At 39.7% G+C, this 14647-nt stretch overlaps 2 pseudogenes; both read right to left on the bottom strand.

The window, feature by feature from the left end:
* The window catches only part of LOC129050566 (ADAMTS-like protein 3), a 117374-nt pseudogene extending 112835 nt beyond the window's left edge, over positions 1-4539 (bottom strand).
* Positions 4540-6352: 1813 nt separating this feature from the next.
* Positions 6353-13841, bottom strand: LOC129050565 (putative HERC2-like protein 3; annotated as a pseudogene).
* Between the last annotated feature and the right edge of the window lie 806 nt (positions 13842-14647).

The raw sequence follows: 14647 nt of genomic DNA, 5'->3' as shown, positions 1-14647 counted from the left end.
TAATCCCAGCTACTCATGAGGCTAAAGCAGGAGAATCACTTGAACCCGGGAGGCAGAGGTTGAAGTAAGCCAAGATTGTGTCACTGCACTCCAGCCTGGGCAACAGAGCAAGACTCTGTCCCAGGAAAAAAAAAAAAAAAAAAAAAAAAAAAAAGAAGTGCTCATGAGTGAAATTCTGACTTGCTTGCTTGTGCGTCAGGCAGACTGGCGGTAACTCCTAAGAAACCTTGCATCAGGATTTGTGGAACCTCCTGAGAGAATCTCCATTCCTAGAAAACAAAGTCATATGAACATAGTTGGCCAAGTTATAAAGATTTTGAATCCAAGAAAATAGGGAAGAGTCAATTATGAGTACAGTTTGGTTTAACTGGTTTCCTAGACTTTCCACCATTGACTTAATTCAGAATATTATAGAGAAGAGGGGGAATTACAAGTAAAAAGTACATAGATAGATGTAGGTATAGACCTGAAAAGAAATAAAGCTCATTATTAAGTTACACAACTTTACTAAGGGGTCTAAAATATACTTGAATAAATGAAGAAACAACCGTAGTCCTGAATGAGTAGACTCAATACAGTAAAATGCTACTTCTCTCCAAGTTTATCTGTAAGTTTACAGCAAGTCCCATCAAAGTTCCCAAAGAAAAATTTTTTGAAACATAACGAATGATTCTAAAGTTCATCTAGTGGCATAAATATCTATAAGAGCCAAGGGAGGCCGGGCTTGGTGGCTCATGTCTATAATCCTAGCACTTTGGGAGGCCGAGGTGGGTAGATTTCCTGAGCTCAGGAGTTCGAGACCAGCCTGGGCAACATGGCAAGACCCCATCTCTACTAAAATACAAAAAACTAGCTGGGCATGGTGTCACATGCCTGTAGTCCCAGGTACTCGGGAAGCTGAGGCACCAGCATTGCTTGAACCCAGAAGACAGAGGTGACAGCTGAGATCGTGCCACTGCACTCCAGGCTGGGTGACAGAGCGAGACTGTCTCAAAAAAAAAATAGCTAAAAAATTGTGAAGGAAGATAGAATTACTGTATGATCCAGCAATCCAACTTCTTGGTATTTATCCAAAAGAATTGAAATCAGGATCTCAAAGAGATATTTGCACACTTATTGTTTGCAATAGCCAAGACATGGAAGCGACCTAAATGTCCATCAACAGATGAATGGAGAAACAACATGTGGTATACACACAATGAAATGCTATGGAGCCGTTAAAAAGAAGGAAAGCCTATCACACGCCACAATATGGATGAATCTTGGGGACATTAGGCTATGTGAAAGAAGCCAGTCACAAAAGACAAATACTGCATGGTTCCATCTATATGAGCTATCTAACATAGACCGACTCATTGAAGCAGAAAGTACGATAGTGGTTGCCAGGAACTGGGGTGATGAGGAAATCAAGAGTTACTGTCCAATGGGTATAAAGTTTCAACCATGCAGAATTAAAAAGTTCTAGAGATCCGCTTTTCAACACTGTACTTATAATTACCAATACTGTACTATATGCTTCAAAATTTATTAAAACAGTAGATCTCATGTTACAAGCTTTTTAAACACAATTAAAAGAACTCTAAAATAAGTAAAATGAGAGGAAAATTGTTTCAATTAAGAATAGAGAATTGGCACAGCAATAAACAAATGGACCTATTAAAATGGAAAAAAAGAAAAAAAGTCCAGAAACAGATCAAGTTTAAGGACACGGTATAGCACCACAAATCAATGCGACAAATGTTTTGTGGGCTTTTTGTTTGTTTTGTTTTGTTTTTGAGATGGAGGCTCGCTTTGTCACTCAGGCTGTAGTGCAGTGATGTGATCTCAGCTCACTGCCACCTCCACCTCCCGGGTTCAAGCAATTCTCCTGGCCCAGCCTCCTAAGTAGCTGGGACTACAGGCACCTGCCACCATGCCCGGCTAATTTTTTGTATTTTTAGTAGAGACGGGGTTTCACCGTGTTAGCCAGGATGGTCTTGATCATCTGACCTCGTGATCCGCCTGCCTCGGCCTCCCAAAGTGCTAGGATTACAGGCGTGAGCCACCGTGCCTGGCTGATAATGAATGTTTTTTCTGCATTCTTTTTACAGAATCTTTTGTTATTTATTTATTTAGTCTTAATGCATTGGTTCATACTACCATTTCAATATTGAACAGAAATGGCAATAATAGATACTCATATTTTACTTCTGACTTCACAGAGAATGATTCAAATATTTCTCCTTTATTATTGAAGTAGGGTTATTTTTGTAGATACCCTATGTTAATTTAAATGAGTTACCTTCCATTTTTAGTATGCTAAGAATAGTTTTTACGGTTACTGAATGTTTATGTTTTAAAAGTGTTGTGTTTTAAGTTTATGTTTAAAAGCTTATATGATGCATAATAGAAATGTTTATATAATTTTCCCTTTAATCTGTTATTGTGGTAAATTATATTTCTATTGTTTAATCAACCTGGTATTTTTAAGGCAAATTAGATTTGTTCATATTTACACTTTTATGTGCTACATAATTTAATACTAATTGTAATATATTTAAAAATTTTTTTCATGTTTGTTTATTGTTCTGTATATTCTTGTACTCTTGTCAGGTATAGCAATAAGTTTAATGAATTAGCAGAATGATTTGCAGAATACTCTTCATCTCTGTCATCTACTTTTCTATAGTTTTGGAATGATCTTACTGAAAATTTTATAATCTATAAAACCGGCTAGTGCTACTTGCTTTTTTATTTGCTACTACACCAATTACTTAATACTTAAATGATTATTCAGGATGTTTATTTATTCTTGATTAAATGCTGGTAAGTAATATTTTTCTAGATAGTTGTGTATTTCTGCTTATGCTTTAAATTTACTCAAAGTAATTAATAGTGTGCCCTCGTTTTCTTTCTAATCACTAAGTATGCCATTAAACACATTTTTATTCTTAATATTTATTTTCTGTGTAACATTTGTTGTTCCTTGATAAGCCTGAAGAGGTTGATAAATGTTATCACTAATTTTAGAAAACCAATTTTTGGCTTTGGTGATCCTCTTTGTTGGCCTAGTTTTCATTTTATGAATGTATTTTCTTATTATTTACCTACAATCATTGTGTTTATTCTTTTGCTGATTTTCTAAACTCATTAGAGTTCAACTTTCTTCTTTTCTAATTTATGCTTTTAAGGCTGTAATTTTTCCTCTGCATTGAACATTTGTTGTGTCTCCCACGTCTTGATGTGTACTATTTAATTATCTTCAGGTGTTAAGAAACTTGCATATTTTCATTATATATGGTCGTATAATTGATTTTTCTACAAAATGAAAATATTACATAATCTGCACTATCCAGTATGATAGTCACTAGTGGCTACTGAGCACTTAAAATGTGCAACTGAGAAAATGAATATTTAATTATATTTACTTTAATTAATTTAAATATAAACAGCCATATGTCTAATGCCCACCTTATTAGACATCTCAAAATAAAAAAGAAATTAAACATGAGCTGATAGAGGATATTTATATAATAAACATGTTTTGATGCAGGATTTGTACTATAATGGTTGTTTATTTTTAAGCTGATTTATATAACCTAGTGGAGAAGCAGACCTGAATTATCCAAAAGAGGACAGAATCACAGGAGCTATATCCATGTAGACCAAATGTGAATGTGGGTATGGGATATAGTATAAAAGGGGAAGTTTTAGCATAATATAGAAGCCTAAACATTCATTCATAATAGCAGAAGATGAAGCACAGTGTGTGAGTACACATGGGTATGTGATGGGAACATGTTGTGTTTTCAGTATGTTGTCTCCCCTTCCTAATTATTGAATGATCCTTGTATTACTGAAGTGTGCCAATATTTCCAGCTAAAAAAAACTAATTGTCATAGCCACTCTTGCAATAGCTTTGGCCAGTGAGAATAGGCATGATTCATTGTCTGTAAGCAGTAAATCAAGAGATAAAAGTCAACCATTCTTCTGTTGACTTCTTTAGAATGAGGAAGAGTAGGCTGAAGTCCAACCAGCAATCTTCTATTTCTAGTATCCTAAGAATGGAAGACAATCATCATTTGTTTAATGAGTATGAAGCCACCAGAAGCGGCCATGAACTGTCTTCCTCCAGATATGTTTTAAGGTTATACTTTTTTATGTGTTTACTAAACACAATTCTTGAAAGAGGCATCATTTAGAAGTGAGGTGTTGATAGTAATGCAAACTAAAATGTGGCTGAACAAGGTAGTCAGAAAGCAGTTGGATAAGTTTCATATGGTACAAGACAGAGCTGGCATTAAGAAATAATAACCATTTGGTTAAACCATCATTTGATGTATATTTAAAAATGAACTATATGCCTAATGAGACTGTAAAACTAAAGAAAATGGCAGAAAATGTTGAAAACATGACATGCAGTAATAAGTGGCTCTTATTGCTACTTTTAGCAAAGTCCTGCGAGAAGATGAACTCAGATAAAGCTATGTGGGCTGCTTTGCAGTTTCTATGTTCCTTCTCTTCAGAAAAACAATATCCGGATGAGGTAGGAATACACATGATCCAGAGACCTCAGATTCCAAGTCAATATTTTGAAAAGCAAGACACTGTCATAAGGATTATCAGTTGCCTATCCAATAATCCCTTTCCCCATCTTCCATTGACATTGAATCACTCTGCTATTAGGAATGACCTATGCTCAGGCACCCATGAAGATGAAGAGATGATAAATAGTAAAAGAAGAAATGAGTTGGCTGGGCCCGGTGGCTCATGCCTGTAATCCCAGCACTTTGGGAGGCTGAGGTGGGTGGATCACGAGGTCAGGAGATTGAGACCATCCTGGCTAACATGGTGAAACCCCATCTCTACCAAAAATACAAGAAATTGGCTGGGCGTGGTGGTGGGTGCCTGTAGTCCCAGCTACTCGGGAGGCTGAGGCAGGAGAATGGCATGAACCTGGGAGGTGGAGCTTGCAGTGAGCTGAGATCACGCCACTGCAGTCCAGCCTGGCCAACAGTGTGAGATTCCGTCTCAAAAAAAAAAAAAAAAACTTTCAACAAAGAAAAGCTCAGCTGGTCAACTCTAACAAACATTTAAAGCAGAATTGACACCAATCCTCAAACTCTTCTAAAAACAGAATATATGGGAACACTACCTAGTTCATTCTATGAGGCCATTATTACCCTGATAACTGTAAAACAATAAAATACTGCTGAAAGAAATTAAAGAGGACAGAAATAAATGGAAAGACATTCCACATTCAGAGAATGGATGTTAATATTGTTAAGATGGCACTATTCCCCAAAACAATCTACAGATTCAATCCCTAGCAAAAATCCCAATGGTCTTTTTTGCAGATATGGAAAAGCCAGCCTTGAAGTTCATGTGAAAATGCAAGGGACTCAAAGTAGCCAAAATAATCTTAAGAAAACACACTTCTCAATTTTAAAACAGTACAAAACTACAATGTTTAAAACAGTGTGGTACCTGCATAATTATCAACATATAGAATGTGATAATGTAATTGAGAGTCCAGAAATAAACCTAAATATCTACAGCCAACTGATTTTTGCCAAGGGTACCGAGAACTTCAGGGAAAGAACAGTCCTCAACAAGTGGTATTGAAACAATCAGATAATCAAAAGAAAAAGGCTGGACTCCTACCTCACACTGTGTAAAAGAAATTACCTAAAAATGGACCAAAGATCTAAATATAAGAGCTAAAACTATAAAACTTACAGAAGAAAATATGAAGATAATCTTCATCAACCTTGTATTTGGAAATGGCTTTTTGGATATGTTATCAAAAGCATAGATGACAAAAGAGAAACAGATAAATTGAACTTCATCAAAATAAAAAACTCTATCAAAGGAAATACAATCCAGAGAACAGGAAAAAATACCCTCAAATTATATATCTGATAAAGGTCTACAGATCTGTGAAGGTCTAGTATACATGAAATTTTTAAAGAGTCTGAGGACTGGTGTTAATTCTTCTTTAAATGTTTGGTACACTTCTATAGTGCATTTATTGGTACAACAACAAGATGATGACAAATAACCCTATTTAAAAAGGAGAAAGGGGCTGGGTGCAGTGGCTCATGCCTGTTATCCCAGCACTTTGGGAGACCAAGGCAGGCAGATCACCTGAGGTCAGAAGTTCCAGACCAGCCCGGCCAACATGGCGAAACCCCATCTCTACCAAAAATACAAAAATTAGCCAGGTGTGGCGGTGTGTGACTGTAATCCCAGCTACTCGGGAGGCTGAGACATGAGGAGCACTTGAACCCAGGAGGCAGAGGTTGCAGTGAGCCGAGATCGTGCCACTGTGCTTCAGCCTGGGCGACAGAGTGAGACTCTGTCTCAAAAAAATAAAATAAAAAATAAAGAGAAAGGGATTTGAATAGACACTTCTCCAAAGAAGATATACAAATGGCCAACAAGCACAAACATGTAAAGAAGCTCAATGTCATTCGTCATTAGTGAAATGCAAATCAAAATCACAATGAGATGCCACTTCAGACCCACTAGGATGGCCTTAATCCAAAAAAACAAACAAAAAAAGAAAACCACATAAAATAGTGTTGGCAGGGAAGTAGAGAAACTGGAACCCTGCAATCCTGCCCACTGGTGGTGGGAATGTAAAAATGATATGGCACTGTGGAAAAGTTTGGTAGTTTCTTAGTAAGTTACACACAGTTGTACCATATGACCCTGTAATTCCAGTCCTAGGTGTATAATCAAAAGAACTAGAAACAAGTGTTCAAACAAGTATTTGTATATAAATGTTCCTAGCAGCACTATTCACAAAAGTCAAAAGGCAAAACCAACCCAAATGTCCATCAACAGATAAATGAATAAACAAAATGTTATATATTCATACAATGAAATCTTTTTCAGCCATAAAAATAAAGTACTGATATATACCAAATGAAATAACCCAGACACAAAGGCCACAAATGGGATGATTCCATTTATATGAAATATCCAGGATATGCAAATCCATAGACAGAGAAAGCAGATTTGTGACTACCAGGGGCTGGAGAGCAGGGTGAGTCAGGACTGATGGCTAAATGGGGTGTATTTATAGTGATGAAAAAGTTCTACAACTAGACAGTGGTGATGACTCTAGAAAATTGTGAATATATTTAATACCGCTGAATTGCGATGTTAAAACGCTACACTTTCTGCTATTTGTGTCTTACCATAATTTACAAAAAGCTTAAAAAAAAAATCAAAGCAAAATCTTCACGTTTTCCCAAAGGCTCTCAAGCCGGTGCAGACCCACCAATCAGGCGCAGTGCCGTCTGAGCGAGGGCCAGCGTGCTGGAATTGAGCAGGAGGTCGAGGTTGTTTGTGCCGTGCTGCAGGGTGAGCATGCTGAGCATCACCAGGAGGAAGCGGGCTTGCGGGATGGTCCCCAGGCTCGGTCCTGACAGGTTCTCATTGGTGATGGTTTGCAGGGGAACCGGCTGGATACCTAATAAGCATTGACACCCACTGACATTTCTTGTGATGGATACAAGAATAAACGTGATGCAGAAAGCACGGGCTATTACTTTAAACATCTGACTAATAAGCATTGACACCCACTGACATTTCATGTGTGTGGATACAAGAATAAACATAATGCAGAAAGCACGGGTGATTACTCTAAACTTCTGACTATTTTTCAGTGGTTTCCACAGAGTGGGCAGCTCTGTCATGCTGCACGATGGGTCTATCCCCTGTATTCTATGCACAGGTCGTTCCATCTGTCTACAGGACTTAGCATGTTGCTCTCTGAATACACTGGTGCCCTATTCCATTCCTTCCATTTCAAATATAAAAGTTATGTCTCACCTTTCCTCCACAAAACCAATCCAATCAACTCTCTGTAGATGCTCAAACTATACAGGAAATAAATATTAATATAGGACACAGACATGTGGTGATACACATAAAAATGTAAAATGTAAAAATGTAAAAATGTTATACTAGAGTACTTCAGCATTGTGTCTCCTGCTAGTTTTGTTTAAAATCTGAGAAAGCTGACAGCAGCGTAGATTATACAAGTACAAAGTACAAACACAGTCTTCTCAAAAGCAAAAATTGGCATCTGCAAGTTTCCACAATATATAATTAAAGGCAAACTATAAAATAACATTGATGCAACTGTTGACTCACCAAGCTCTTTAAATTTGGCACTGGCATCCATCAAAACATTTCGAATGTTCTGAACAGTCCAAGCATACAGCTTGCCAAAGGTGACTTCCAGCAGCATCCGATTAAAAGGTGGGATCAAATCAACATCCTTTAAACAATCAGTAAGAGGTTCCCTTTCAAATAAAGATAAAGAATTTGACTTGGGACACTGCCAGACTTCTAACTGCTACAGAACAACATTTTGTTGCCACAGCTTCCTTAATTAAGAAAAAAATATGCTAACGTTTTACCCTATATCGATTCCCTCAGGAATAAGTCTTTGCCATCCACAAAACATCACGTACTGCACAGATGGAAGTAAGAAATTCTTGCTCACCAGTTTTAAAATTGTATCTATCCCTTCCAGGCGAACCTCTGCTCTCTCCAACTGCAAAATATCAATGCATACAGTTAAGTGTTATATATATTACCCAATGTAGAGAAGCATTTCTCATCAAATGTTACCTGTTTTAGTAGACAGTTTCTCATTTTTTCCACATCCACTGGTTCTTCCTTAAGGGCAAATTCAGCAATTGTACTGAGGAGTGGAGACTGCGGATAAAGACCCTGCACATTCTGCTTCAACCACTTGTATTTGTGAACACCTGTAACAGTACTCAACAGCGGCTGCCATTTGTCCTAACAAAGGAAAACCATTTTCATCATTTGTCTACCCTATTTAATATTAAACTGTGCTCTAAAAGTTATTCAAGTAAAATATAAATAATGCTCATAGGTTTAAATTGGTTAAAATGTTAAATTTAGTCATTAATACATGGTTTTAAAACTATGCTATAAATATAAGTGAATTTATAATCTCTATACTAATATATGTTGGAACAGGATAGCTTGGCATACAAAGTTAAGTTATGGTTCATATTAATGGCCACAGGGCCCAGCACTGTTTCTGGAACAAAGAATATATTTAAGGAATGAATGGTGAATAATTAATGATACAATCTAGTGCCAAAAATAAAAGGAAACCTTTCTCCAGCTACAGCTCTGACCAGGACATCATAAGTCAAGTTCATGAAGCATCACTGGGGCCGTATTTCTAACAATCGCCCATCCCTCCCTCTGGATGCTCAGGTACAGAGGTACGAGACTGTGGATTCCTTTGCTACATGCTATGATTCTATTCAGCCAACCTCAGAATCACAGAAAATACTGCACCTTGGGTGATTTAATTGCAATGGGTCTCTCGTCCACATTTATTGGACTGTGAGGCAAAACGCAAGCTTCTTCTAAATCACTCCATTTCCAATTTTTTCTTCATCATCTGTAGATTCTGGCTTCTTAGGAACTGTGTTTTAAAACATCATTCACTATAAAAATCATATACTTAAATATTAATTTTAAATTAAGAAATACTTAGATGTACATGAAGGACAAATATTTCATTCAAATAAACATCTGAACAACATTATAAATTGCAATGCTCAACAACAAGAGTGAAATGATCACCCTGGCAAAACAAAAAGACAAAGTGAGAGTGCAACGAGGGGAGAAGCCCCGAAGCAGGGGAAGCCCGGCAGCCAGCAAGCTCTTCCTCAAGTGACAGAGACTGAACATTTGAGTCTTTCAGGCCAGGCAGTCTGTTGCAAATACTCAACTCTGCTGCTGTAGCACAAAAAGTAACCACAGATAAAGCAATAGTTGTGGCTGTGCTCCCGTAAAACTTTATTTATGGTGCTAAAATTTTAGCTTCATGTAATTTTCATGTGTCAAAAATAATATACTTCTTTTAATTTTTAAAAAACAATTTCAAACTGGAAAAAAAAAAAAGGTCTTAGTCCATGGGCAACACAAAGCAAGCAAGAGGTGGAATTTGGCCCACAGTTCCTGGCTTGTCCACCCTGGTCTAGTTCAGAAGTTCTGTTGGTGTGTAACCGAATCAATTGAATTCACTGTGATATGTGGAACTTCCTCCCTATATTTTATCTCTTTTAAAATTTTTGGTCTAAATCTCCTCAGCATATAATATAAAAAATAAGCAACATGATAATACACCTGGGCAGTAAAGAGCTAACATAGCAGGCCAGGGTTGCTCAAACCCTGCAAATTCCCAAGGAAGGTCTGTCCCTTCAGGACTGGTCCTTCTTCTAGGAGCTGAGCTCTGAGCCCTTGGAACATCCTGACTGATAAGTTTTTTGGTATACCTGACACCCAGGACCTTGTGGCAGTGGTCTGGCCAGGTACTTTATGCTCATGATGTGACCTGTGAGGGTCACAACGGACAAGTACTTCTCTTATGTCAAGCTCAAGAAAGCCAGTGGTATAAAATGGATGATGCCGAGGTCACTGCCTCTGGCATCACTTCTGTCCTGAGTCAACAGGCCTGTGTCCTCTTTTACATGCAGAAGAGGGAATGGGAAAGACACAGTGAGAGAGTATCAAGAGGCAGGGAACCAAGAGCCCTTGGCACTGAAGACACAGACAGGTGAGCAACACAAGGAGAGCTCAAGAGAGACCCCGGCCTCCAGGTACCCGACTTGGACGAGCACTTGGTGGAAACGGCCACTCAGGAAAGCACCTTAGACCACTGGAAATTCCTCCAAGAGCAAAACAAAACGAAGCCTGAGTTCAACGTCAGAAAAGTCGAAGCTACCCTGCCTCCCGACGTACTTGTGATTCATCACTCAAAATACAAGTGTGGGATGAAAAACTACCATCCTGAACAGCAAAGCTCCTGCTAAACCTCTCTTCAACGAACCCGACAGATCAGGAGTCCATGAACACTGGCACACTCGCTTCTCTGCAGGGGATTACCAGGAGATCCAAAGGGAAGAACAAACACAGCAAGAGGGCTCTGCTTCTGTGCCAGTGATCTCAGTGGAAGTGCCGACCCACATGTAGGGGTGCACGCACACACACACACACAGACACCCACAAGCACACATGCACACACACACTCACACAAACACGAACACCGCCAACCCTACATAAAGTAATGAGGAGCCCAAGTTTCTGTCTGTACAACACGGACAACTGGATAGTGATGGCTGCGTCTCAGGATGAGCCCACACATGGGAAACATCAAGTTTTGGGGTCGTGAGTCTTCCGAACCTCTGGAGGGACTGTCTGTGTGTTTGTGTTCATGGTAGATGACATTCAGTGTGTATTTCTGAATATGACCTGTTGACCTGTAGGTTTGCGTGTGAGGTTATTGCAGGGGACTGGGTTTACTATTTTCTCCTGGGGTGTGTTTCATTCATCAGTTGTTGGTCGGCATGAGAAGGTGAAATTTTGCTAATGTGGGACATCCCTGGATCCTTCTCACCACCTGGAATCATGGAAACAGGAATGCATTTGGAAGATAGGAACGGTGCTCTCCTTTCTTACCCTGGCTCGCCGTTTTTACATTGGTTTTTGAACGGACCTCAGGTGCCCTAGGACTCGTGCTCTTGGCGGAACCCACATAACGCCAGAAACAGACAGACTGACTTGCCTGTTTCACGGTGTCCACTTCCAATGAGTTGAAATGGAAAATTTTCCCACTGGCATGTAAGTCATTTGGAAGTAAGTCGTATTGATAGTAAAGGAAATCACACACAGGAGTGTGTATGTTCAACGAAAATAAATTCAAAAAGCCCTGAAATAAATCTCATCTGGTGTGTTTACAAATGGCATTTGGGGAGATTCCGGGTCATTCGTCCAGCTGCGAAAGGTGCATCTCTGAAGCACAGTCCCTGTCCTGCAATCAGACTTCTTCTTTATCCGACGTGGTGTTTCAGTGGAAATGATTGTGGGATATGGCTCCTTCCTTTTCTGTATTTGCTGATTAGAATTCATGGTCCCTTTCTTGTTAGGTGCAGTGATCAAAGTTGACCAACCCCCTGAGGAAAGTTGTCCAGGGCACAACTCAGGGCTCCGTAGAACCGCAGAATCTTGGGTGCAACCCTGCTCAAGCACCCAAGTGTGCATACGAACAGGGTCTCTGTGTGACGTGTGTGAAAACTACAGTGTGATGAGCATGACTTGCAGGCAGGTTATCCATTGGGCTCCCCTCAAAATCAGTTATGAGCATGAAAGGACACCGATGCCCAGGTCCTGGCTCCAGGAATAAGACCCTCCAGCGTCTTGTGTGAAGCCACGGCATCTGGATTGCTCATGCTTCTGGGGATCATTCTCCTGAAAATGGTGGCTCCTTTCTCCCTGTGGAGCATCTTTCTAAACAGTGCTCCTTTCTTCCCCCAGGACACCTGACATCAGGCACAGGAAGCCTTCTGATTGAGCACACCTGGCCCATGAAAAGACAAAGAAAAGAAATGGGGCCAAAGGTCACAGTCCTCTCATTCCACCATCCTCCTTAAAATCATCCTAATTTCATGGGCCCTGAGGCCAGGGCTGTTTCTTTACACCTCGAGGCCTTGGCGATGCGCCTCAATTCTGCCCTGTTGCTTACTGTCTAAGACATTTTGGGAAAATCCCTAGAGCCAGGATCTTCATTCCTGGTGAGCCAGAGAGCCTGAAGACACACCGAAATTGTGACTCTCTTAGTTCAGGGAACATGTCCACCTTCGGCAGCATTAAAATTTTTGCACCAGATGTGCTAACTGCAATTCCACCATACAATGCCTAACTGGAAATGGAGGCAACATCTCAGATCCTGAACAAATGATGCGAGAATCCATGAGATACATGGCTTATTTTGGCCTTTTGCCAGTGAAACAAGGGCCAGTATTAACAAAGTTATACAATCCTCTGATTCACTGTCTGCTTTTAAATCTCTCTGATGGTTTCTTCTTGAGACAGGGCCTCACTCCCGTCACCCGGGCTTTTCTACGGTACAATTTTCCTTGTTTGCTTTTGTCACATTTAGAACTTTTTATTTCATCTCTATCAAATGTTGATCCATTATCACATACGTATGAAAATATTATCACCCATACTGTGAGATACGTTGCTTTTATTTTCATCATTTCTTTAATAAACCAAAGGTTTTACTTGGGATACCTTCTGATTTCTCAAGTTTTTTGTTTCATGTTTTCTTAAACTGCCGTCATACGTCAGAAACAGCTGACTATACTGTGTCATGACTATTTCTCTTTTCTGCTAAACATAAATTTGGGGAATGTCATCAGTTAATCTCTCAGTGATTGCATGATTTCCCGAAAGTCTTTCACAGTCTACTTTGTGCACTGAGTATCTCTTCAAACTTCAGGGCATGTTTCTACCATTTGATGCTTTATTATTTGGGAATCTACCTTCCACAAGAGCATTTCATGCAAAGACTTGTCTTGTTCCCCACTGGCAGGTAATTTCACTCGCATACACAATCAATAGGCTGAGCATGGAAAGGTTATCGCTGGAAGGTCTGTTTGATTCCACAGATCTCTCCTTTTTTATTAAGGAAACAAATACGCTCTGCTAATTACTATACTTCATTGACTATTCTCCTTTCAGAAAGCACCCTTACCAAAGATGACTACAAGTCATGTTCTACAGACATATACACACACAGCTGTCCTGGAGACCCAGCTTTGCCACCAATTGCTCTTTCATAAGATGAGATTCCCCAATACCCAGCAGTTTTTTGGGACTCCACCCGAGCTGGCTCGGCTAGACCTGGAAAAGTTTCCTATGCCCAAATTTACTTGGAAAAATTTAAAAGTCTTTTCAGAGGCCCAGTGATAGCTTTTGGCAGCTTCTAAGACCAGCGAGAGTTTCTTGGCCATTCAGAGCCATTCAAATATTCTAAGTAAACTCAAGGATCCAGAAACCCCACTTGCAGTCATGAAATACCAGTGAACCACCTCTGTGAGTCTCTGGAAATTTTTCAAAGATGACTGCCTGGGAAGGCTGGCCAGAAAGTCACCCAAGCCCAACCTTCTGCAGGATGTTCTATGTCAGCCAGGGACCCTGTGAATTGCCATTGAACAGAAGGGAGGAACAGAGACAGTATGCCTGAGCTTCTGGAAACATTCTAAGTGCCCTTGTTGGCCCAGAAAAGACTGGTGCTACCATATGAGGCACAGACTTGGCAACCTACCTACTCCAGGAACCACAGAAGGTTTAAACGTTCCCAGGAAGTCCCAGGAAGGGCAGCCATGGCCCTTTAGATTTTATTCTAAGTCTACGTGGGAGACAGTGCGCTTAGCTTCATAAAAACACCAGTGGAGGGGCTATCACTTGCCCCAGTATCCAGTCTTTTCTACCTCATCTCAGAGCCAGGCAGCCACTATTTCCCAAAGCTGCTGTGCAATGAAAGGGGAATATTCTAGGTGCTCTCCTGTGCCCACGAAATTCTGTGGTTGCACTGAAAGGCAAGAGTCGTCCTCCGGAATGCTCTTCAGAAATCTGACAACACTGGTCAAGATTAAAGAAGCTCAATTCAACGTCATACAAAACCAATCACACACACACACACACACACAAAATGCATAGTGAGACAAAATGATGAACACACCTGCTAATAATCATGAATGACAATAATAACAACAATGATGATCTTAGTGATAATGCCACCAACACTGTTAATGGC

Source organism: Pongo abelii, chromosome 16 (genome assembly GCF_028885655.2).
Source record: "Pongo abelii isolate AG06213 chromosome 16, NHGRI_mPonAbe1-v2.0_pri, whole genome shotgun sequence".
In the NCBI taxonomy this organism is placed as follows: Eukaryota; Metazoa; Chordata; class Mammalia; order Primates; family Hominidae; genus Pongo; species Pongo abelii.
This window is presented reverse-complemented; position numbering and strand designations above follow the sequence as displayed.